Below are 23,998 nucleotides of genomic sequence, written 5' to 3'. Positions count from 1 at the left end.
TATTCATTGTACCTTTTTTCAATGGTGGTGTTGTTTCTTGTACAATTTGGGTTCTTGCTCTTGTATTCTTTGGGATTATTAGTGTGGCCAAAGGTATTTTCTTACCTTTCTTTGCTTGTGATTTAGCAACAAAAATTTATTTTACCTTGTCTTATCCTTTATCAACATCTTCACCATTTCCTTTGATGATCATTAAGGGCTGATTGATTTATCTTACACTGAATGCACTCTCTAGTGTTCTCATCATCCTTTTTTATTTCTTTCCAAATTTAGTTACTACAATGTCTAGTTTAATCCTTTCCTTGGAAAATTCATAGGTACCAAAGGGTTTGACATCCTCATCCATAGATTCATTCACTAGAGATTCTATTGAAGTATTTACTTGATCAATATTTATTTCATATTCCATGGGTTCAAGTTATGCAACCCTTGGAATCACAACTTTCACATGAATGGCATCAGTGTCTACAAGAAAATAGATGTCATCTCAATATTTTTTAACTAATTGGAGTGGGATTCTATACCTTTTGTTTATGAAATCTATAAAATAAGAAGACATAACATCATCAATATTATCTCCTAATTATGCAATAAACTCATATATCTAATAGATGATAGGTGTGTTGGTTATCCAACTCACTTAACCAATGGTTGGGAAACGTTTTTAAATATAAAAGAACATACAAACTAAAAATGATCCAAAATTACATGTTTTATAATGAGCCACTTAAATATCCTTCATGTTCTCACCTAACAACTTCAGTTGCAAATTGGCTAGGTCAAGTTTGGTTCCCCTCTTCATAATTTTGTATGCCAAATCAACAAAAATGCATGAAACACTATTTGGTCTATTGGATTGAAATATTTTGTATGCAACTACATAAACACCAAATTTTGTTTCCAAATTAGTAATTGTACTCACTTTCAAACCTCTACTATCCCACTGGGCTTTAATGTTTTCTTCAATTTCATTTCTTGGTGTTGTACAAATTATCTTTTCTTTCTCCATAATTGGGTATCTAGTAACCATGTGTATTACATCCCTTGTGATTTTTACAAGCTCATCCAACCACATTTTCATGTTGTGAACTCAACTCAACACAATTTGAATCCTTCCATTTTGAATACTTTTGGAAAATGTAGGGAATGTGTGAGACCTTTTGTCTCCCGATGTTTGTGTTCATCTTTTAGTTTTCCATCAAAAAATAATTTAGCATAGACCTCATGTAGCTCATGATCTTTGACTTCAACAATCTAGTAGTGATAAAATGAGCAAACATCATTAACTAGTAAAAACCTAGGTGTAATCGATGATAGGCCTCCCACCTTATCAATTTGTTTTGTAACCTCAGGATATAACTTGCAATTAGGTTCCTTGCAAACTTCATTTCAAATTAATTTCATAGTATTTTACCCTCATATTTATCTTCATGGTTTCATAACTTGAAGCCATTATTGAAAAATAGGGTTTAGAAAATAAAACACTTCACACTTCACTTAGTTTTCAACAAATTCTCCTTCACACTTTGATTCTTAACAAATTTTCACTCATACACTTTTGAATTTGCAAATCACTCAAATTTTCTCTTGCTCTTGAAATCTAGGGTAAACAAAACAAATTATAGTTTCCCATTAAATATGCAAAAAGTTTCACAAAATGAATTATATTTTCCCATAAAATATGTAAAAAGTTCCTTTAACTATGCATTAGGGCATATTAAATTCTTCGTGACCCATATTTTGTTGTCATTAATAAACCTAGTTAAAACATTGTTTCCAACACACAATTGGTTAGCATAGTAGAATTTTTTCAAACTCAGTTAACACACCATCTCAACATTACTTGCTTGGTCAATAATATTATCTTTTAGTTACTAACCAACTTAGTGTGACACAAATTTTGCCAAATTTACAAGATTCATGAATTGTCCTTGTGTATCATATAATATGTAGATATGTACTTCATTCCATTGTATTCTAGGAATTGATATAAGATATGTCAATGATAATGAAGTTCCATACCTTCTTGTAAGGTTTATTTGGAGGTGGAGGTTTGACCTAATCCATTGGATGAGGTGTCACCATCAGTTGCATTTGGTGTTTTTATTCTGTTATGAATTCTTCCTCCATGTCTTATTCATTTGTTTATGTATTTCATCCACTTAATTGTTCCTTTTACTTTTGGATCTTCCTCTTTAGGTGCCAACACTCAATACCTATAGTTCTTGCTTAAGTGACTGACCTTATGGAAGTGATAACATACCATTCTAGGATTTCTCCAGTTACCAGATTTTCCTCCAAAGAAAAATCTTATGCAATTAGCAGAAATATGACCATACTTTCCACATGTAGTGCAAGAATACCATGCATTATAATTCCAATTGATTGCATTACCTTTCTTTCTTGGTATCCAGTTAGACTTCATCTGTGATTTGCATTCTTGTGACTTGTGTCCAAATTCATGCAAGTATAATAGTGCCCATTGAATGCACACTTCTTAGGTGAATGATTGAATTTGGATCTACATTCATATGCCTGGTTCCCACACTTATTGAAATGATAACATTAACCATCAAACTTGGGAGTAGCATTGATCTTACCAATTTTGATCTTGCAGACATTTTTTGCGTGTCCAAGCTTTCTATAGTGATAACATGTAGGCTTCTTTAGCTTTGGATTGGTGTACACACTCCTATGCTCAAAATTATTTTATGACTCTCCTTTCTAGGTAGTAGAATATTTGGTATAGCCTAGTCTAGATGTATCTCTCAATCACCTCTATCCTCTAAGTTGTTCATCCAATATCTTGATACTCTCCTCTAATATTTTCATTTTATCAATAGTTTATTTTTTAGATTTCAGTTCACTCTTCATCTTTTCATTCTGAGTTCTTAATTAAAAAATATCTTCCATCTCTCTTCTAATCTCATGGTTTATACCGAGTGCCTAATTTACCATATCATAATGTTTCTGAGTCAGCCTTGAGATCTCTTCATCTTTAGCATCTATTCTTGCAGTGATTTGTCTCTTATCTTCTTCCATCATTTTCTTGTCATCCTCAACTTTTCTCTTTTGTTCCATTACTTCACCTATACTAGTATACTATAATTCTTGTTGAGACTATGATTCTTCTCCAATATATTAGCTATATGTTTTCCAAGTTTCAATCTATATTTTTGCTCTAGGGTTTTAAGTTAAGTCAAGTGTCAATGTCTTGAGTCTAAGTCTAGACTGCCTATAGGATGATCTTTCTTCTCATCATTCCTTTAAGTCAACCTAATACATGAATAATATGAGAAATGCATAAGTCCAAAGCTAGGTGATTAGGGTTTGAGGGGTTTGTTATACGTTATCCCAATGAGAAGAAGGACTAGATATTCTACTAATTCATGTTTACTTGTTCCTAATCATGTCAAAGATAAAGACTCAAGATTGAGAAGTAGTTCTTCATGAAAGCATTTTTAGATCTCTGAGTGTCTCTAACTTCATTATCAAAGGTTTATATCTAATGAAGTATACATTTAAAGAGATCATAGACATATACAGAGAAAATGCAGTAGAGAACATCAAAGACTAAGGCTAAAGATTGATATGTAGATCATGAGCACAAGTTAGAAGCAAGATCAGTTGATTTGAATACAGAGTGAACACTAAAAAATGAAAAAATGGTGAAGAACACAATCAAAAGTGGCAAAGACTCGAGTTGAAATTGAATCAATGAATCAAAATAGTCTAAATGTACATGTCATCAAGTTGAATAGTCAAGTCACCTTGGAAATAAGACCTTTTTCACAACCATCAGATTTTACAAAGATCTACAGATGTCACTTTGTCGCTTTCCAAAGCTGTAAATAGAATAACCAATGCAAAATAGTGACAAGCTGACACTTGTCTATGGGATATAATTGAGTTGGGACCTTCTTTGAATCATGCACATTAATTGAGTGACATAATGTGGATCGTCAAATAAAAAAGGATCTACAAACATCGCTTTGTTGCTTTCCAAAGTTGTGCAAGGAATAACTCAATCGACAAAGCAACATGAAGACACGTGTCTTGATGGGCCCATTACATTCTATAGTCATCAGACTCTCCAAGAAATGAATTGCTACCATATGTCTACCATGATGTGCTTAGTTGGAAAGAGGGATCCACACCACAAATTAATTAAGGAAGTCTTTTTCCCAGAACTGTCAGATTGAGAAGATCTACAACACTCACTTTCTTGCTTTCTGAAGATGTATGAAGGTTAACCAATGTGGGGAACTGATAATGAGAGGCGTGTATAGAATGGGACCCATGGCAGGAAATACAATGATGACAGGAAGGTCATAACATTTTAATCTTGATCATTAATTTAAGATCAATGTCCAAAATTTGAAAAGGCAGTGACCATTGGAATATGAAATATATGGGTTTTGTGCGAAATGGTAGAACATGAAGAAAATAGTGATTTTATGAAAGATTTTTGAAATCAGAGGAAGATGAATAGCTATGGTGTGTTTAGGAATATCATAGATTCAAAGTTATCGATGGAAAAGATGTCATGTGCTCGTATCATTGGATAATTTCATATTTTTTCCCATTTTCTTTTCTATTATGTGATTGTTGCTCTACCAAAATTAAGAAAGGATAACAAAAGACTATAAATGTGACCTCATTTGATAATAAATAGGTTAGAAAACTTGATGGTGATTTGGTTTGTAATTCCATTTACCCTTTTTTTTGTCATCTTTTTTTGCCCATTCTTAGATTAGTTCTACATTAAGAGTTGACAGAAAATTATATGCAATCCTATGATAATCAGGTGGATTCCATTTACTTTCTTCATATATGATTCTGCTTCCTCTCTTTTTCATTTCATATCATGCTAGATAGTTTCATTGAGAATTGAAGAATACATGTGTATGAACCTATTGGTAACTTGCTAAATTCCATTTCATCCAAGACTAATAGTCAAAGCAATTCCATTTGCCCTCCTTTTGTGCATTTCTTCTTCTCTTCCTCTTTTGCATATAGATGATTAATACTACATTTAGAATAGAAGTAAAAGTTAGGAATTTCAAGATAGTCTATTATAGTCATTCCATTGGGTGTGATAGGTTGTGCCTGAATTTTTTGTGCCTACAAAAAATTTGGTTATCCTTTATTGCTCTCAAGTTAAGAGCTTAGAATGTCAAGAGTTCTAATCTTATGAAAACATATTCATTGTATATCATTGCAAAAACATAGGGAGTTGTACCTAGTCAATTCAGAGGGTAGTGATAGAGTGCATACACTGATCCATTTTTTGGTAAAAATTCTTTTGTCTCTCCAAGCACTAGGTATCAAAGAGTCAAGATTATAAAATCTAATAGGAGAATAAACTATTAATCAACAGTTTTTGGCAACTCTACTAGGGAAATTCGTATTGAAAAGGTTTGAAGAATTTTTCTTCACACTAATTTGCAATCTAATTTCATATATTTGAGTTGCAAGAAAGAACTTGTGGTAGTGAGGTGTTTTCCATAAGAACTTGATACCAGTTTTATAGCCTCAACCTGTTAAAAAAAAGGAGAAAATTCAAAGTTGAAGATTGGTAAGATAAATTTAAAACACAATTTTTGTAAATATTTGATACACTCTGGATTCCAAATATACCAAGAGTGCCAAGGAGAAAGTAAAGATTGACCCAATATATGAAGAGCTCAAGAAGGCTAACTTTCCTATCTTAGAAGACCTTTGTAGAAGAGGAAGAATACGTGCAAGGGAATCAGTAACCAAGAAACTCTAAGATACTCTATTATTTGCAACTATTCCTCCAATAAAACATAGAGGAGTCATTCTTCTACTCCTCTTGTTATCATGAATTCTATTACTTCTATTTTTGATGCTTTGTTGTTGATTGGTACTGCTTTCCCTATTTCTATTATTTTTCAAACAAATCAATTCACTGTACCAATAGTTATGGTACAAACATAGGGAAATGCTATTGGTCCTCTTGTCCTTCCAACTAACAATGATTTTCCAAGAGCATCAAGGAAGAACTTCCCAAGATTTAATGGTGATGGTACCACCCCTACAGAACAACACTCAAGTGCCTTCCACAAGGTTTGTGGTGTAGTAAATCCTCAACATGGGGATGTGGCTATTAGGATGCTTGTAGATACATTAGTGGAAAATGCTGATGATTGGTTTCAAGACCTACCTATAGGTTGCATCACAAATTAGGATACCATGAAACAAAGGTTCAACGAATGTTACAAAAGTACAGAGGATGCACAAGTATTTTTGTTGCAATTGGAATAGATAAAGAAAGAACCATCAGTTTCTATGAGAGATTTTAATGAAAAATTCAATAAAATCATCAAAAGAATACCTGTTGCAAGTGCACCTACAAAGAATAATAAGAAGACTTTCTACATTAGTTCTATGCCTCCTGATTTGGGATATCAAATTAGAAGAGCCAATGTAGAAAACTTAAGCTACCCAGACATTAGCTATGGAGATGGACGATGACATGATAGCCTCTGGTAATTGGAAACAAGAATTTCAATCTAGAACCATGGGTAATACAACTAGTACTTCTAACAATAAAAAAGCCATGCTCCAAAAATTGTCGGATGAGCTCATTTCTTTGAAGAAGAAAATTAATAGGCCCGCTCATTCTTTTCAACAACCTCATCAAGAAGGATCTAGATATCCAAATAGAGGTAAAGCATTACAAATACCACCTATCCAACAAATATTAGCAATTGAAGGTGCTCCTAAGTGACAAAATATGTGTGCTTTTCACTTAAGGCTAGACCATGATGGAGATACATGTGCTGATATGATCAGATATAGACAGATGGTGGATAATAAAGAAAACAATTGAATATCCTTAAAGTGAGGATGATCATGCTCCTTTTGGGGACTCTACAATTTTTTTCTTGGAGTATGAAATAGATTCAGAAGCAGGAGGTGACTGTTTTGCTACTCTAGAAGGACCTCAGTTAATAGTTATGACCAAAGGTTAGAATAATAGAAATTAGATCAAAAATTTAATTCCTATAAAAAATAATGCACCATCAAACAAAACTGATAAAAATAAAGGCATGATAACTTCAACTTTACAAGAGGAACATAAAGGTAAATCATCTAATTCTTTTGACATAATACAATACTGCAAAGAAACAAGAATTCAAATTTCTCCACTGGATTACTTGAAAGCTAATCCTGATAAGTTGAAAAGGTTAGTTGAACATTGCAATAAAGATAAATAACAAGTTAGTATTAATGCTAATGTTGACTATCTTAGTAAAGCTAGTGCTAGTGGATTTTCTTTGAATGATGAAGATTTTTCACTCCCCAAGTTCAAAAAAGAAGAGCCTCTTGTCTTAGCCACATGCCCAAATGAAAAAATAGATCCCTTTTACATTTCCTTGTTCATCAATGCAAATAGATTAAGTAACTATATCATAGATTCAGGAGCCTCTGATAATGTAATGCATTCTTCTGTAGCAAAAGCTTTAGGCCTTCCATTAACTAAAACTTTTGGTAGATGTTATTCAATAGATGCAAAACAAGTGCCCTTGCTTGGACAAATTAAAGATGCTCAAGTTTCCCTAGCTGTCTATCCCTAAAAAAGACTCAAACTTACCATCCTAGTAGCAGACATCCCTGCAAGTTATGGAAAGCTCCTAAGTAGACGTTTCTACAAAGATATGGGTGGAGAAATAAAACTAGACCGGTCTTGTGCCACTATTCAAGTTGGAGATAAAAAGTTGAAGCTAGAACCAAAAGAAAAAGAAAAATTCACTATCTTGAAATCATGTGACCCTAGATCTCAAATCTTGTACCATGAAATGTGTTGGAAACATTATGGTAGGCTAAGTTATTGAGAGGGGAGGGGTGAATCAGTAACCACTAAAACTTAATTCTTAATTTAGCAATTAATCCTTCATGTGTATTCTGATCTAATTGCATGCATGAGAAACTGAAAATATTAAAGCATACATAACATTCTTGACACACAAATTTGGTGACCCAAAAACCTTCCAAATAGAAAGTAAAACTGGGGTGAGGATGGTACCCACAAGATTTAGTACTACAGTATAAAGTTGGCTCGTTAAGACTTATAATTATCACTTCTAATGATCTGCCCTATTAGAAGCAATAAGGATTGATAGGTCCACCTTGCAAAAGGATTTACAAACATACAATAAAGTATGCACTTGGTAAAGAGATTTACACAAGACTATTAGGTCTACGTTGTTAAAGGATTTGACTGATCCACCTATTAGGATGAAATAGTAGCTGATCTCTAATCTGCAACTTGATTTGTTGAATGAGATTCCTTTGAGTGTAGAAAACACCTTGCTGTGATAGATAAATCTTTACTGCTCCTTTTATTGCTGTAGACTTTGTAATTTTCTCTTTTCTTTTTATTTCATCACTTCATTCCATTCTTCCATTACATTGGATGTGATATAATATGTTATATATATACCAATCCAATTTATAAATTACAAAGTTGGCCACAAAACAAGTTAACACAAAAAAAATAAAGTCAGCCCAACTATAAGAACTTAGGTTTTGAAGATTAGCTTGGTGAGGTTTTGATACTTGGTATCCACTATCAATGCTCAGAATCATCATGCACTCGGTAGATGTAGAAGTTTGGTCCATAATAATCACTTCCAAGTAGTCTTAAACTTGATATGCATTGGTGACTTACTGAATACTATGAAACTCAACATATAAATTGAATCACTCGATTCACACTACATAGCTCGGTCAATGCTATCACTACAAGCTTTGTATAAATTGAGTCACTTGGTTAACACTGAGTAGTTTGGTTAACACTAGACTCATATCACATCAACTACGAACTCGATAAGCACTACACAACTCAGTTTGTATTGATAAACTTGACATACACTAAGATGCTTGATTTACACTAATGATCAACAACTTTGTAGTAATTTCTCTACGCAAACTAAAAACTATCCCTTGTACTTGGTAGCAACTATAGAACTCAGTAGATACTAAAATGCTTGGTTAATACTATTAACTGTACATTGTGCTTAGTAGATACTCACAATCTGAATAAGTGTATGTCACTAATAACAAGCATGACTGTAATGTCAACAGAAATGAAGTTTGGTAATTAAATTATTTTCTCTAACATTCCTGATATTCAAGAAGAATTAGAGAAAAATAAAGGTGATCAATTGCAGACCCTGGAATTTGATGGTTTTGTGCTAATGCTAGTTTAGGTGCAAGGGTAGTGTTAATATCACCTAGAGGGGAGATGACTTGCCTAGCCTATGATGAACCTATAAAATATCATATCTATATCCATTTGTTATAACACTTTACCCCATGGTTTTAATATATTTCCAAGCCATTTCCATACATTAACTTGGTTTATGAAGCATTAACTATGATTAATGATTTATTGATTAATAATTGCATGTGTAGCTAGTTAATGCTAGATTATGATGATTTATTGTGATAAATGGTTAACATTGAATAATAATATTCTTGAGGTGGTTAACATGTTGTATGTGAGTTATTTGGGTTGTTCATGCATAAAGAAGGAAAAGAAAGTTGACACTTGTCAATATTCAACAAGTGAAGAAAATAAAGAAAAAGTTAAAAGCCAGTTTCAGAAAAATAGGCATATCTTGCTCAATTCTTAATGAAATTAAAAATGGCTTATGGTTTTGGAAAGTTAAGAAGAAGGAGCATAAACTCTTTTGAGAGTTTGAGTTGGTTCAAATTAGTTAATGAGCAACATGAATCAGAATTTGGTTGAGGAAAAAGTGGCATGTTTTCAAGCAGCATAAAACCACTTTCAGCAAAACGACCATAACTTTCACATTACTTAATAGAATTAAGATTTTCAAAATAATTTGAAAATTTTAAAAGGAGGAGAATAACATGGTAAAGTTTTTTGGTATAATTTGAAATAATCAAGGAGAGCCATGCATTTGAGTGGACTGCTGAAAATGTGGAACTAAAATTCAACACTTTGTCATTACTTTTGTAATAAGATTCTTCCTTATTTAAAAGGATGATGGGGAAACTTGTTAAGTGGTTAGAGGGTTGTTAGAGGTAGAAGTAGAGTTAGAGGTAGAGAGATAGAGGTAGAGAGGTAGACATACATAGAGATGTAAATAGTTTAGATAATATACAGTTCCCGCAACAACTACTGTGCAGTTTCATGCAGCCATTACTGTGTATTTAGTTTGTTTCCAGCATTGTTAGTTTGCAATGATAGAATAATTTAGAGAGTTTCATGGTGCATAAAATTTGTAGACTTGTTTTAAGTATACATCCTCAGGTTGATAATTTAAATGAACCTCATAATGGGAGAAATAGTCCTTAGTTTGAATATATTATTCCTAAGAAAGGCCTAGTGCATAACTATGATACACCTATTGTGAGGTAGTCAACATAGTACTTTGGTAGTGAAGGATGTACAATCCTATAGCTAAAAAGGTATTATATTGGCCAATCATTTTTGGCACTGTTGTTGGGGACAAGTCAAGCTATGAGAGTCTCTAAGTTTTTAGCAGCTCTTTGTCATTTTCTAGAATCTTAGTTTCTTTTCAAAGCACTTAGGATCATAGAAGTTTTCATGTAACACAATATGGTTTTTGGATCCATGGAAGATGAGAATGACGATCGAATATCATTTTCAACAAGTTTGGAAATCAATGAAGACATGTTCTCTAGCATAGTAGAGGAATTTTGTTCACGTATTGATGAAAAATTGCTGATTGGTGAGGAGGAAAAGGAATACAGCCTTGCTTTGCAAAATGAAGAAATCACCATGCATAAGGTTGTTGTTCAAGCTGAATGTGATGTCAAATTAGAACTCCTACTTCAAGAACAGAGTTGCAATAAAGTGAAAATCAGCCCCCTCATGTTGAAAAGTAAAAAAGATATTGAAGAAGATCAGTTTTGGGATGATTTAGAGGAGGTTTGCTTAACATTAGATGTTAAACCAACATCTTTTGTAGAGAAAAACTATGAGCCCTATGAAGATGGTGCAGAAATTCCTGTACTTTTATCAAATCAGCCACATAAATTGGTTTTTAAAAGTCAAGAAGAGCATGGAGAAGCAACTCATCTATGCTAAGCTAGTAAGGAGAGTTCAAGATTTGTGCTTTCATGAGGGTGTCCTATTAGACATCTCATTCATATGGAGGAAAAGATATCACAAGCTAAGGTTGCAGCAAAAGAAGAACTTGTAGTTGAAGACAAAGATACACATGCAGTTGCACCTAAAGGAGACACATTTCAGCTTACTTATATACTTCAGTATAGCAATATATATTATCAACATGAAGTAATAAGTGAGTCTATTAATGTCTTTTCAAAAGTTTTGCTTCATATTAAGTTTCAACTGCTATTGCAACTCTTTCTCATTGTGCATAAGCATGTAAAGCATTGGAAGACTTTGAGAAGAGGAAGATATTTCAAAGAACCAATAAATGATTTTGTTTGAGCAGGTCATGTAATCTGGTTAGTGTAGGGTAGGATAGGTTAGGGTAGGTTTTTCATTCAATAAGTGTGCTTACATAGTGTCTTAGAGTTAGTAGTTGTCTAGTTTAGTTTGTTTCCTAGTTGTTCTTTTCTCAATGACTATTTTGGAGCTCATAGTTAGTTGGTTGTTCATATTTCAAATTATTTTTCCAAGGGTGTGAGTGAATCAAGTTTCAACTTGTGGAAGAGAGTCTTTGCATATATTTTCAAACATTCAATTGAGTAGTTGAGTCTTCATGATGTCAAGAATATTTTTTTCAATGGTGGTGTCTAGTTGGTCTTATCTGTAGGTTTCATGTTGTAAGAGTCAGTCCTACAACAAATACTATTTAGTTTTAACAATCAGTCCTATAGCCACCGCTCTTTGATTTAATAGACATTCCTGCAACAACTACTATGTGATTCAAAATAAAACATTCAGAAAGTATGAAGACAATACTCATATTAAATATGCAACACTATTGGAGAAACCTGAATATCATCAATAAAGGGACCTATACTTTCAGCTATATGAAAATCTTGAAGTTTCTCACAACAATACAAATGGTACTGTGATTTTCATTTATTCATAATAATTATCATTTTTAGTAATTGATTATATATGCATTGCATTTTGATTTTCAATTATCATTATTGTAATTATATGCCCCATAAGCAATTTGATGTTACCCTCATCCATACATTCTCATTTGAGGACAAATAACCTTTTAGCTGGGGGGAGCATATGTATACCTAGTTTTATTGACACAGACCATAAGAGGATGACCTTTCATGTATACCTTTTATACTACCTTTGAAATTCTTGATGATTGATTAAAGTTGTCACAAGATTCCATGCTCAGAGTTTTCATGATTAACTAATGCCTATCCCTTGCTTGAGGACAAGCAAGATTTCAGCTGGGGGAAAATGATGAGCCTATAAAATGTCATATCTATATCCATTTGTTATAACACTTTACCCCATGGTTTTAATATATTTCCAAGCCATTTCCATACATTAACTTGGTTTATGAAGCATTAACTATGATTAATGATTTATTGATTAATAATTGCATGTGTAGCTAGTTGATGCTAGATTATGATGATTTATTGTGATAAATGGTTAACATTTAATAATAATATTCTTGAGGTGGTTAACATGTTGTATGTGAGTTATTTGGGTCGTTCATGCAGCTAGAAAGAAGGAAAAGAAAGTTGACACTTGTCAATATTTAGCAAGTGCAGGAAATAAAGAAAAAGTTAAAAGCCAGTTCCAAAAAAATAGGCATATCATGCTCAATTATTAATGAAATTAATAATGTCTTATAGTTTTGGAAAGTTAAGAAGAAGGAACATAAACCATTTTTAGCATTTGAGTTGGTTTGAAGCAGTTAATGAGCAATGTGAATCAGAAGTTGGTTGAGGAAAAAGTGGCACGTTTTCAAGCAGCATAAAACCACTTTCAGAAAAATGACCATAACTTCCACATTACTTAATGAAATTAAGATTTTCAAAATGATTTGGAAAGTTTAAAAGAAGGGGAATAACATGGTAGTTTTTTTTGGTATAATTCACAATAATGAAGGAGAGCCATGAATTTAAGTGGACTGCTAAAAATGTGGAACTGAAATTCAACACTTTGTCATTACTTTTGTAATAAGATTCTTCCTTATTTAAAAGGATGATGGGGAAACTTGTTAAGTGGTTAGAGGGTTGTTAGAGGTAGAAGTAGAGGTATAGGTAGAGAGATAGAGGTAGAGAGGTAGACATACATAGAGATGTAAACAGTTTACATAATATACAGGTCCTGCAACAACTAGTATGCAGTTTCATGCAGCCATTACTGTGTATTTAGTTTGTTTCCAGCATTGTTATTTTGCAATGATAGAATAACTTAGAGAGTTTCATGGTGCATATACTTTGTAGACTTGTTTTAAGTATACGTCCTTAGGTTGATAATTTAAATAAACCTCATAATGGGAGAAATAGTCTTTAGTTTGAATATATTATTCCTAAGCAAGGCCTAGTGCATGACTATGATACACCTATTGTGAGGCAGTTGACATAGTACTTTGGTAGTGAAGGATGCCCAATCCTGCAACTAAAAAGGTATTATATTGGCCAGTCAGCCTATAAGTTAGATTTTAAAAATACTAATAATACTACAGAATATGAAGCTCTTCTCCTTGGAATAATGGCAAAAAAACTAAAAAGAGTCAAGATGCTTAAAGCTCAAGGAGATGCAGAGTTGGTAGTGAGACAAGTTAGAAATTAATATGCAGTTAAGAACTCAAGATTGAGAAGCTACCATAATAAGGTGTGGAATAAAATTGAGGGTTTAGATGCTTTCTCAATTACATTAGTACTTAGAGAATTCAATTCAAGAACTTATTCTTTGGTAGTTTTTGTATCATTGCTGTTACCACATCCTAATTTCAAAGATCAAATTTATAAAGTAGAAGTTCTATTTAGGCCTAATGTCCCAGATAATGAAGATTCATAGCAAGTGTTTGAAGATGATAAACACATAATAAAATTCATTAAAGGGGAAGATCCTTTTGAATGCTTGTATTTTTAGGGAAGCACTAATGCAAATAGTGATAATTTAGTGATAGGAGATAAGAAGAAAACAAAGGCTAATATGACTCAATTGAAAGGTAATAAAATTCCACCTCATCTAATCTCTTTAGAAATTTTTTTTGATAGGCATGATGCATACATAACGAGGGGAATATATAAGAAAGGAAAAACCTATGGTGAATACAATTGAATCAATATGGGGACAGAAGTCAGCCCAAAGATGATAAACATAGGCAAGTGTCGCACACTAGAGGAGAGGGTAGAAATCATAAGACTACTTATTGAATTCCTAGATGTATTTTCTTGGAGTTATGAAAACCTAAAGAATTTCATGGATGGAAAGTTCAAACATGAAATCCCTCTTCAACTAGAAGAAATACCATTCAGGTAGAAACAAAGAAACTATAATCCTATAGTTGAAGGAGCAATCTTCAAGGAGATTGACAAAATGCTATAGGCCAGGATTATATACCCTATTCATCATTCCACTTGGGTTGCTAATATTGTGCCAGTGAGAAAGAAGAATGGAGAGATAAGGATTTTTTTAGATTTTAGAAATTTAAATCAAGCCTCCCTTAAAGATAATTTCTCTCTCCCTAATATGGATCATCTTTTACAAATTGTTGTAGGATCAGAAATGATGCCCATGTTAGATGGATTTTTGGGATATAATTAGATTCATGGAAATGAAGCAGATTAGTTCAAAACCGCATTTACTACACCATGGGGTACTTTTGCCTACCATAGGATGCCTTTTGGCCTAATTAATGCAGATGCAACTTTTTAGCACTTTTGAAGATTTGAAAAATAGAATTATTGTCATATACCTTGATGATTTGACATTCTTTTCAAAGAAGAGAAAATATCATATCAGAGATCTAGAAAAAGTGTTGCAAAGATGTAAAGATCATGGCATCTCACTAAATCCAAAGAAGTTAGTATTTTGTGTGATAGAAGGAAAGTTGCTTAGTCATATTGTATCTCAAGGAGTGAAGGTTGATCTAGATAGAGTTAAAGCTATTCAACAATTAAGTCTGCCATTAAGTAAAACTAGAGTGAAGTCCTTCTTTGGCTAGGCAAATTTATTGAGGAGATTTGTGCCTAATTTCTATGAGATAGTTAAATGTATAGTTGATATGATGAAAGGCAATAAAAATCTCAAATGGAGTGATGTTGGGAAAAAGGCCTTTGAAGATATCAAGTGATGTAGGAGCATCCAGTGGTGTAAGGGCAATCCTATATCACCCAAAAAAAAAAAATGCTTAGTGATAGTTTCTATTTAATGTGTTTTTATTTTTAGATACCCATTTGGGTCAAATAAAGGTTCCAACTCTCATAGTTCCACTATTAGTTTTTTGGGTTAGAGTTTTTAAGAACCTTTGGATATGTGTAAATGTAGAAAATGGGTTATTTTGTAATAGAGCCAAAATTATGATGAGTTAGAGGGTTTAATTTGGAGGGATGATTATACTTGTAATTTAAAATGCTGTAGAAAATGACTAAGTTCAAAAGACTTTACAATTAGAAAGTTATTGTAGTTTTAAGTTTCTTGGAGACCTCCTAAGAGTGCTTCAAAGTAAAATATGGGGCACTAAATGGCCTCGTACAGGGCCAAAAAATGGGGGAAGAGAAAATCTAGTCCATAAGGCTATAGAGTGCTTCAAGAGCTTTCTGAAAATGTAAACTGTTTGTTAATCGGAGTCCCAGTTCAAAAGTTATGCCTCCTGGAAGTTGGACTACCATTTCTGGATTCTTCTAATTTTACACCAACTTCTAATGTGACTTCTAGAACCTTCTGTTTTGGTGGTGGATGCTAACTGGTGTATTCTAGAATGTATTCCTAACCATAAACAAATTGGGGTCTATTTAAGAACATTTTTGGCATTGTAAGGGCAGTTCTTAGTGGAGTTAGAGAGAAGGTACTGTGTGGAGGATTTCTTTCTCTAGAATCATAATATCGTAAGTCCATAGGGCATTTGCATTGATAATAATATTTCCCTTTTCTTTTGTGTCCATTCTGGTCTTTGGTTTTGTCTTCATCAAGTGGTATCGGAGTAGGTTTTCCTAAGTGTGTAGATAGAGCGCCGATTGTGAGGCAGTTTGCACTAGGATTGTGTGGTTGTGGGTTTGAGACAAGAAGATGCCTCCATGAAGGGAACATGGTGGAAGGGCTAGAGTTGTTACTCCTAAGGTTAGAGCCCTCTAGAGCCAAGATCAAGCATTGTAGGAGGAGATATGTAGAGGACTAAATGTTGCTGTAGGCAAAAAAAGTGAGGAAGAAAATGAAGAAGAAGAAAATATTGGATAGGAAAGGGAAGGTGAGGAGGAAGTCCTAAATTAGGTAGAGGAGAAGCTTTTTAGGGCCATTTATAAGCTTGGGAAAAGACCTAAAATTGATGTGGGTATGTTTTTGAGAACTCTAAACCTGGATGAGTTGATCGATTGGATCAATGAACTAGATAAGTATTTTGAGTATGAGGATATTAGAGACCCTAAGAAGGTTAAATTTACGAAGGCCAAAATGAAAGGCCATGCCAAAATCTGGTGGCAAGAGGTTCAGCTGGAAAGGAATAGAAGAGGAAAGGAGAAAATTACAAGGTGGGATCGCATGGTGGACCAACTAAAGAAGCAGTTCATTCCAGTTGATTACAAGCTTGATTTGTTGAAGAAAATGCAAGGGTTAAAGCAAGCATGAAAATCTATCCAGGAATATACAGAGGAATTTTATCAACTTCTTATTAGGGCAGGGCATGCAGAAGTTAATAAGGAGAAGGTTGCCCATTACCTCAGTGGGTTACGACCTAGCATTCAGGAGGAGTTAAGTCTAGTTAGAATGACTAGCATTGAAGAGGCATACCAATCTACCTATGAGTTGAAGAGAAGCTAAAAAAAAAGTTTGATGAAAGGTAAAGAGGGCATAGTCAAGGAGGAAGGGGCTGCGGTAGATCATTTGGAGGCTAAAATGAAACCCAGAAGAAAAATGAAGATGTGGGTACTAGCAGGAGCCAGAGGAACGAGGGTTTCAACTGTTCCCATGATTAAAACTTTAGAGATCAAAGAGGAAGAGGCAGAGGACATGGACAAGGTTTAGGAAGAGGAGGCTACTGTGGTACCTATTTTCATTGCAATGAAGAAGGTTATCGTAAATTTGAATGCCCTCAACGACAAGGAAGGATAGATAGGAGAACTGATGGTCAAGCAAGGGTTGCTCATGTGGATGAAGGTGCGCAGTCATCACATTCTAAGGATGTAGAAAGAGGAGAGGTTCTTATAAATGAAAGGGTCTTACTAAGTAGTGAGACTAAACCTAGACAAAGGAGGAGTTTGTTTCATACCCGATGCAAGCGTGAGGATAAGTGTTGCGATGTGATTGTTGATGGTAGCAACACTGACAACTTGGTGTTTGAGGAGATGGTCTCTAAGCTAAAGCTCAAAAGGGAGAAACAATCTCAACCTTATCAGATTTCTTGGGTGAAGGATGATCATAAGGTCTTGGTCAATGAACAGTGTTTGGTGAAGTTCAAAATTGGGAGTTACCATGATGAAGTTCTATATAACATTATTCCAATGGATGTTTACCATTTATTGTTGGGAAGACTGTGGAAATTTGATAGACATTCTATACATGATGGTCATGCAAATACATACTCTTTAACAAAGGATGGCATTCACCACAAACTGAAGCCCTTGGTAAAGGAAGGTGAAAAGGTATGCAGTAGTGCTAGGATATGTCTTGTTGATGGAAGAAATTTTTTGGATGGTATGAAACATTAGCATATGTGTTATGCTTTGATTCCTAGAAGAGATAAGGAAGGTAGTAGTGAAATTTCACTTGAAGTTTCAAGCCTATTAAGTGAGTATGGAGATGTCATCTCTGATAATGTTCCAGAAGGGTTGCCACTAGTAAGGTAGATCAGTCATTAGATAGATTTAATCCCTAGAGCTAGTTTGCCTAACAAGGCTGCTCATAGGATGACTCCTACTAAAACTGAGGAGCTAAACAAACAAGTTTAGGAGGTATTAAGGAAGGGTTTGATTTGAGAGATCCTAAGTCCATGTACAGTACCTATAGTAATGGCACCAAAGAAGGAAGGAGAGTGGATAATGTGCACAGACTCTTGTGCTATTAACAGAATAACCATCAAGTATCAATTTCCTTTGCCAAGAATGGATGATATTATGGACTTTTTGGTTGGAGCTCAGTACTTCACAAAGATAGATCTCAAGAGTAGCTATCATTATATATAGACATGAGAGGGGGATGAGTGGAAGACTGCATTCAAGACCAAGGAGGGTCTATATGAGTGGTTAGTCATGCCCTTTGGACTGAGCAATGTGCCAAGCACCTTCATGCGGCTTATGAATGAGGTACTAAAGAAGTTCTTGGGAAAATTTGTTATTATCTATTTGGATGATATTTTAAATTTTTAGTAAGACTTTGGATAAACATTTATTGCACATTCGTAGTGTCTTTGAAAGGTTGAGGGAAGAGAAAATGTTGATTAATTTGAAGAAATGTAGCTTTGTAAAAAAAAAGTTAGTCTACTTGGGGTTTGTTGTATCATCTGAAGGTCTGAAAATGGATCTAGAGAAGGTAAAGGCCATCTTGGAATGGACTACTCCAAGGTCTACTACTGAGGTGAGATCATTTCATGGTCTGGTTAGTTTTTATAGGAAGTTCATTAAGAAATTCAGTGGCATATGTGCACCCTTGACTAAAACAATAAGGGGGGATAGGAAAGAGTTCAAGTGGACTATAACAGCTACAAGGAGTTTTGATTGTTGAAGAAGAAGGTTACAGAACAACCTATGTTGGCACTTCCTAATTTTAGTAAAGTGTTCCAGGTAGATTGTGATGCTAGTGGTAGTGCTAAGGTAAGCCTATTGCATATTTTAGAGAAAAATTGAATGATGCAAAGAAGTATTCTGTTTATGATCAAGAGTTCTATGCAATCGTTCAGGCCTTAAAGAAATGGAGGCATTATTTATTTCCAAAATAAATTGCTTTGTATACTGATTACCATACATTGAAGTACCTAAATAGCCAGGGTAAATTAAATGAGAGACATATGAAGTGGGTAGAGTTCATGCAGAGCTATACATTTGTGTTGAAACATAGAAGTGGAAGGTCTAATAGGGTTGCAAATGCATTGAGTAGGAGACAATTATTGCTTATAGTAATGCAAGTTGAAATGGTTGGGTTTGATGAACTCAAGAATCTATACCCTAAAGATCTTGATTTTGTTGAAGCATGGAAGGCTTGTGAAGAACTTGTTACTGTAGACAAAACCAAGTGGCTAGATTATTTGATTTAGGATGGCATGCTATTCAAGGGCAGTCAATAATGCATTCCAAGGAGTTCCATGAGGGAAAATTTGATCAAAGAGAAACACAGTGGGGGAATGGTAGGACACTTTGGTTGAGATAAGACCATTGCCATTCTTAGAGAAAATTATTTTTATCCTCAAATGTCACAAGATGTGAAAAAATTTGTGAGGAGTTGTCAAGTATGTCAAGCAGCCAAAGGATTTAGTCACTATACTTGACTTTATCAACCATTTCCTATTCGATCAAAGCCTTGGGAGGACATAAATATGGATTTTGTTCTTGGATTGCCTAGGACATAAAGGGGTAATGACTCAATATTTGTGGTGGTTGATAGGTTCTTCAAGACGGCACATTTCATCCCATGCCACAAGACTCATGATGCTGTACATATTGGAGATTTGTTTTTCAAAGAGGTGTTGAGACTACATGGTCTCACAAAGAGTATTGTTTCTAATAGAGATACTAAATTTGTGGGGTATTTTTGGAGGACTTTATGGAAGAAGTTGAGGATAGAATTGAGTTTCAGTTCTACACATTATCCATAGTCTGATGGATAGACCGAAGTGGTAAATAGAAGTTTGGGCAACTTGTTGAGGTGTTTAGTGGGAGATAAGCCCAAGGGATGGGATTTGAGTATGCCATAAGCAGAATTTGCTTACAATAATTTTGTAAATAGGAGTACTGGTAGATCACCATTCCAAATTGTGTATGGAAGTAGTCCAAGGACTACACCAAAATTGAGGAAGATGGAGCAAGGGGAGAGTACACGTGTTGAGGTAGAAGAATTTGCTGAACATATCAAGAGCCTACATGAGGAGGTCCATGCACACATCACCAAGATGAATCAACAATATAAAGCTAGGGAAAATCAAAGGAGGAGACATAAGGAGTTCCAAGTAGGGGATATGATTATGGTACACTTATGAAAGGAACGGTTTCTATTGGGTACTTACAACAAGCTGAAGATGAAGAAGTTTGGCCCTTGCAAAATTTTGAAGAAACATGACTTAGGAAATGCATATGAGGTGAAGTTGCTAGATGAGATTCACATTTCTCCCATCTTCAACATTGCAGACTTAACAAAATATCATGATGATGGTGCAGATGAGGGATTGATGCTGGAGCCATGTCCAATTCCTACTTCTAAGAAGGAGGAGATAGAAGAGATTCTGGATAGTCGTGTGGGCAGAAGTACTAGAAATAGGTAGTATGAAGAGTACCTTGTGAAGTGGAAGGGATGACAAATAGAGGGCTCAACTTGGATATCAGTAGCAAAGGTTGCCCATTTGGGTTTTCCTCTACCATAAAGTGATAGGGTCACTTTTCAATCCATCCTGGGTATCTGATGTAGGAGCTTCTAGTGGTGTAAGGGCAATCCTATATCACCCAAAAAAATATTCTTAGGGATAGTTTCTATTTAATGTGTTTTTATTTTTCGATACCCATTTGGGTCAAATAAAGGTTCCAACTCTCGTAGTTCAACTATTAGTTTTTTGGGTTAGAGTTTTTAAGCACGTTGGGATACGTGTAAATGTAGAAAATGGGTTATTTTGTAATAGAGCCAAAATTATGATGAGTTAGAGGGTGTAATTTGGAAGAATGATTATAATTATAATTTAAAATGCTCCAAAAAAAGAATCAAGTCAAAAAACTTTACGGTTAGAAAGTTATTGTAGTTTTAAGTTTCTTGGAGACCTCCTAAGAGTGCTTCAAAGTTAGATATGGGGCACTAAATGGCCTCGTACGGGGCCAAAAAATGGTGTGTGAGAAAAGCTAGTCCATAGGGCTATAGAGCACTTTGAGAGCTTTTCAAAAATGTAAACGGTTCATCAATCAAAGTCCTAGTTCAAAAGTTATGCCTCTTGAAAGTTAGACTACCATTTCTGGATTCTTCTAATTTTACACTGACTTCTAGCATGACTTCTAGAACCTTCTGTTTTGGTGGTGGATGCCAACTAGTGTATTCTAGAATGTATTCCTAACCCTAAATGAATTGGGGTCTATTTAAGAATATTTCTGGCATTGTAAAGGCAGTTCTTAGTGGAGTTGGAGAGATGGTATTGTGTGGATGATTTCTTTCTCTAGAATCATACTATTGTAAGCCCATAGGGCATTTGCATTGATAATAATACTTCCCTTTTCTTGTGTGTCCATTCTGGTCTTTGGTTGTGTCTCCATCATCAAAGATGCCATTGCCAAAACCCCTGTGCTTGTCCATCCTAACTACACTAAGGGATTTATCATTTACTATTATGCCTCAAAACATACTATATGAACTATATTGATGCAAGAAAATAAAGAAAGAATACAAGCTTTAATTTCTTTCATGAGTATACTACTAAAGAATCAAGAATTGAGATACTCAGAGATGTAGAAACATCCATATGTAGTGGTGACAACCCTTAAGAACTTTAGGTTTTATGTATTACATTCTTATTCAGTAATATATCTGCCAAATCTTGTAGTAAAAATTATTTTGACACAACAAGATGTTGGTTGCAATAATAGAAGAGATTGGATAGAAAAAGTCCAAGAATATGATATAGAGATTAAGCCAACCAAACTTGTAAGAGATAAAGCACTTTGTAAAGCTTTGGCAAAAGATCAACAATGTAAAGAAGATACTCCAAAGGTCCTTATGGTAAGTCTTCAAGATCGTTGGTTGTCAAACATTGCTAATTTTTTGACATATGGTGAATGCCCTAATGGATTAACTACTAAGAAAAGAAGAGATCTAAAAAAAGGCCTTGAAGTATGTGATTCATGATGATGTCTTGTATAAGAGGGAAATTGATGGAACATTTTAAAGATGTGTGGATAAGGAACAATAGGTAGAATTGTTAAGATCTTTCCATGATGAAGTACAGAGGACATTTTTCTAGCACTACCATTGCATTCAAAATTCTAAGACAAAGTTTATTGGCCTAGTATGTTTAAATATGCATATAAGTGGGTTGGTAATTGTAAAAAATGCAAGATTTTTATTGGTAAACCTCAACTTGCTACCCTACCTCTTAGACTAGTGGTAATTGAAGCTCCTTTTTATCAATGGGGTTTAGATTTTATAGGTCCAATTAATCCTCCTTCTAGTCATGGACATGCATATATACTGATTTCCATAGATTATTTCAATAAATGGGTTGAAGCCAAGCCAATGAAGAAAACTTCATCAGAGGTGGTATGTGATTTTATCAAAGAACATATTCTGATAAGGTTTGGAGTTCCTATGAAACTAATAATGGATAATGCATCTTACTTTTCTTCTTTATAAATTATTGAATTTTTCTATGATAATGGTATACAAGTTGGACATTCCTCTGATTATTTCCCTCAAGGAAATGGGCAAGCTGAATCTAATAATAATAATTTGATTAATATTTTTAAGAAATTGGTCTCAGATAATCAAAAAAGTTGGTATAAGGAAATTCACGATGCCTTATGGGCTGATAGAACCACACCCAAAAGAGCCATAGGTATGTCACCTTTTGAATTAGTATATGGAGTGGAAGCTAGTTTGCCATTGCCTCTAGAACTTGTTGTATGTAAATTGAAGACTATGATTGAAGAATATATTTTCAAAGATGGATTAGAGAAGAGAATCATGTATCTCACCAAATTGCAAGAAGAAAGAGAAGAGATGGTTGAAAAAATTACTAAACACCAAGGAAGGGTAAAGAAGTTGTTTGATAAAAAGGTGAGGCCTAGAAAATTCATGGAAGGTGATATGGTATTGCTATGGGATAAGAGGCATGAACCAAGAGGTATGCATTCTAAGTTTTAATCCTTATGGAAAGGGCCTTTTCAGAACATACAGGAAAATTAGAATAACTCATTCAAGTTGGCATATCCCACAAGAGAAATCCTATCATGTTCCTATAAGGGAAAATATTTGAAGTTGTATCAAATTCAAAATTGAAAGTAGGTAACCCTTGTGTAGTAGCTAGATAGGTAGGTTTTCTTTTCATTCAATTTGCTTTAGTTTAGTTGTTTGCTTTCCTAGGTAGTTTTTTGCTGTTTCGCTATTTAGCCTATTCTTTTGTTTCCAAGTTGTCACTTTTTATGTGAAACCAAAGATTTCTAGAGTCCTTTCAAGCATGATCATGCTTAAATCCCCAGACAGAGCCAACTGTTGCCCAAGTTTCAGTCTATATTTTTGTTCTAGGGTTTTAAGTTAAGTCAAGTGTCAATGTCTTAAGTTTGAGTCTAGATTGCCTATAGGATGATCTTTCTTCTTATCATTCCTTTAATTCAACCTAATGTGAGAATAATATGAGCAATGCATCAATCCAAATCTAGGAGATCAGAGTTTGGAGGGTTTGTTATGAATTATGCCAATAATAAGCAGGACTAGATATTATGCTAATTCATTTTTACTTGTTCTTAATCATTTCAAAGATAAAGACTCAAGATTGAGAACTAGTTCTTCATGAAAGCATTTCTAAATCTTTAAGAGTCTCTAACTTCATGATCAAAGGTTTATATCAAAAAAAGTATACATTTAAAGAGATCATAGACATATACAAAGAAAATGTAGTAGAGAACATTGAAGACTGAGGCTAAAGATTGATATGCAAATCATGAGCACAAGTCAAAA

Source organism: Cupressus sempervirens, chromosome 1 (genome assembly GCF_028749045.1).
Source record: "Cupressus sempervirens isolate cs-2001-9-10 chromosome 1, ASM2874904v1, whole genome shotgun sequence".
In the NCBI taxonomy this organism is placed as follows: Eukaryota; Viridiplantae; Streptophyta; class Pinopsida; order Cupressales; family Cupressaceae; genus Cupressus; species Cupressus sempervirens.
This window is presented reverse-complemented; position numbering follows the sequence as displayed.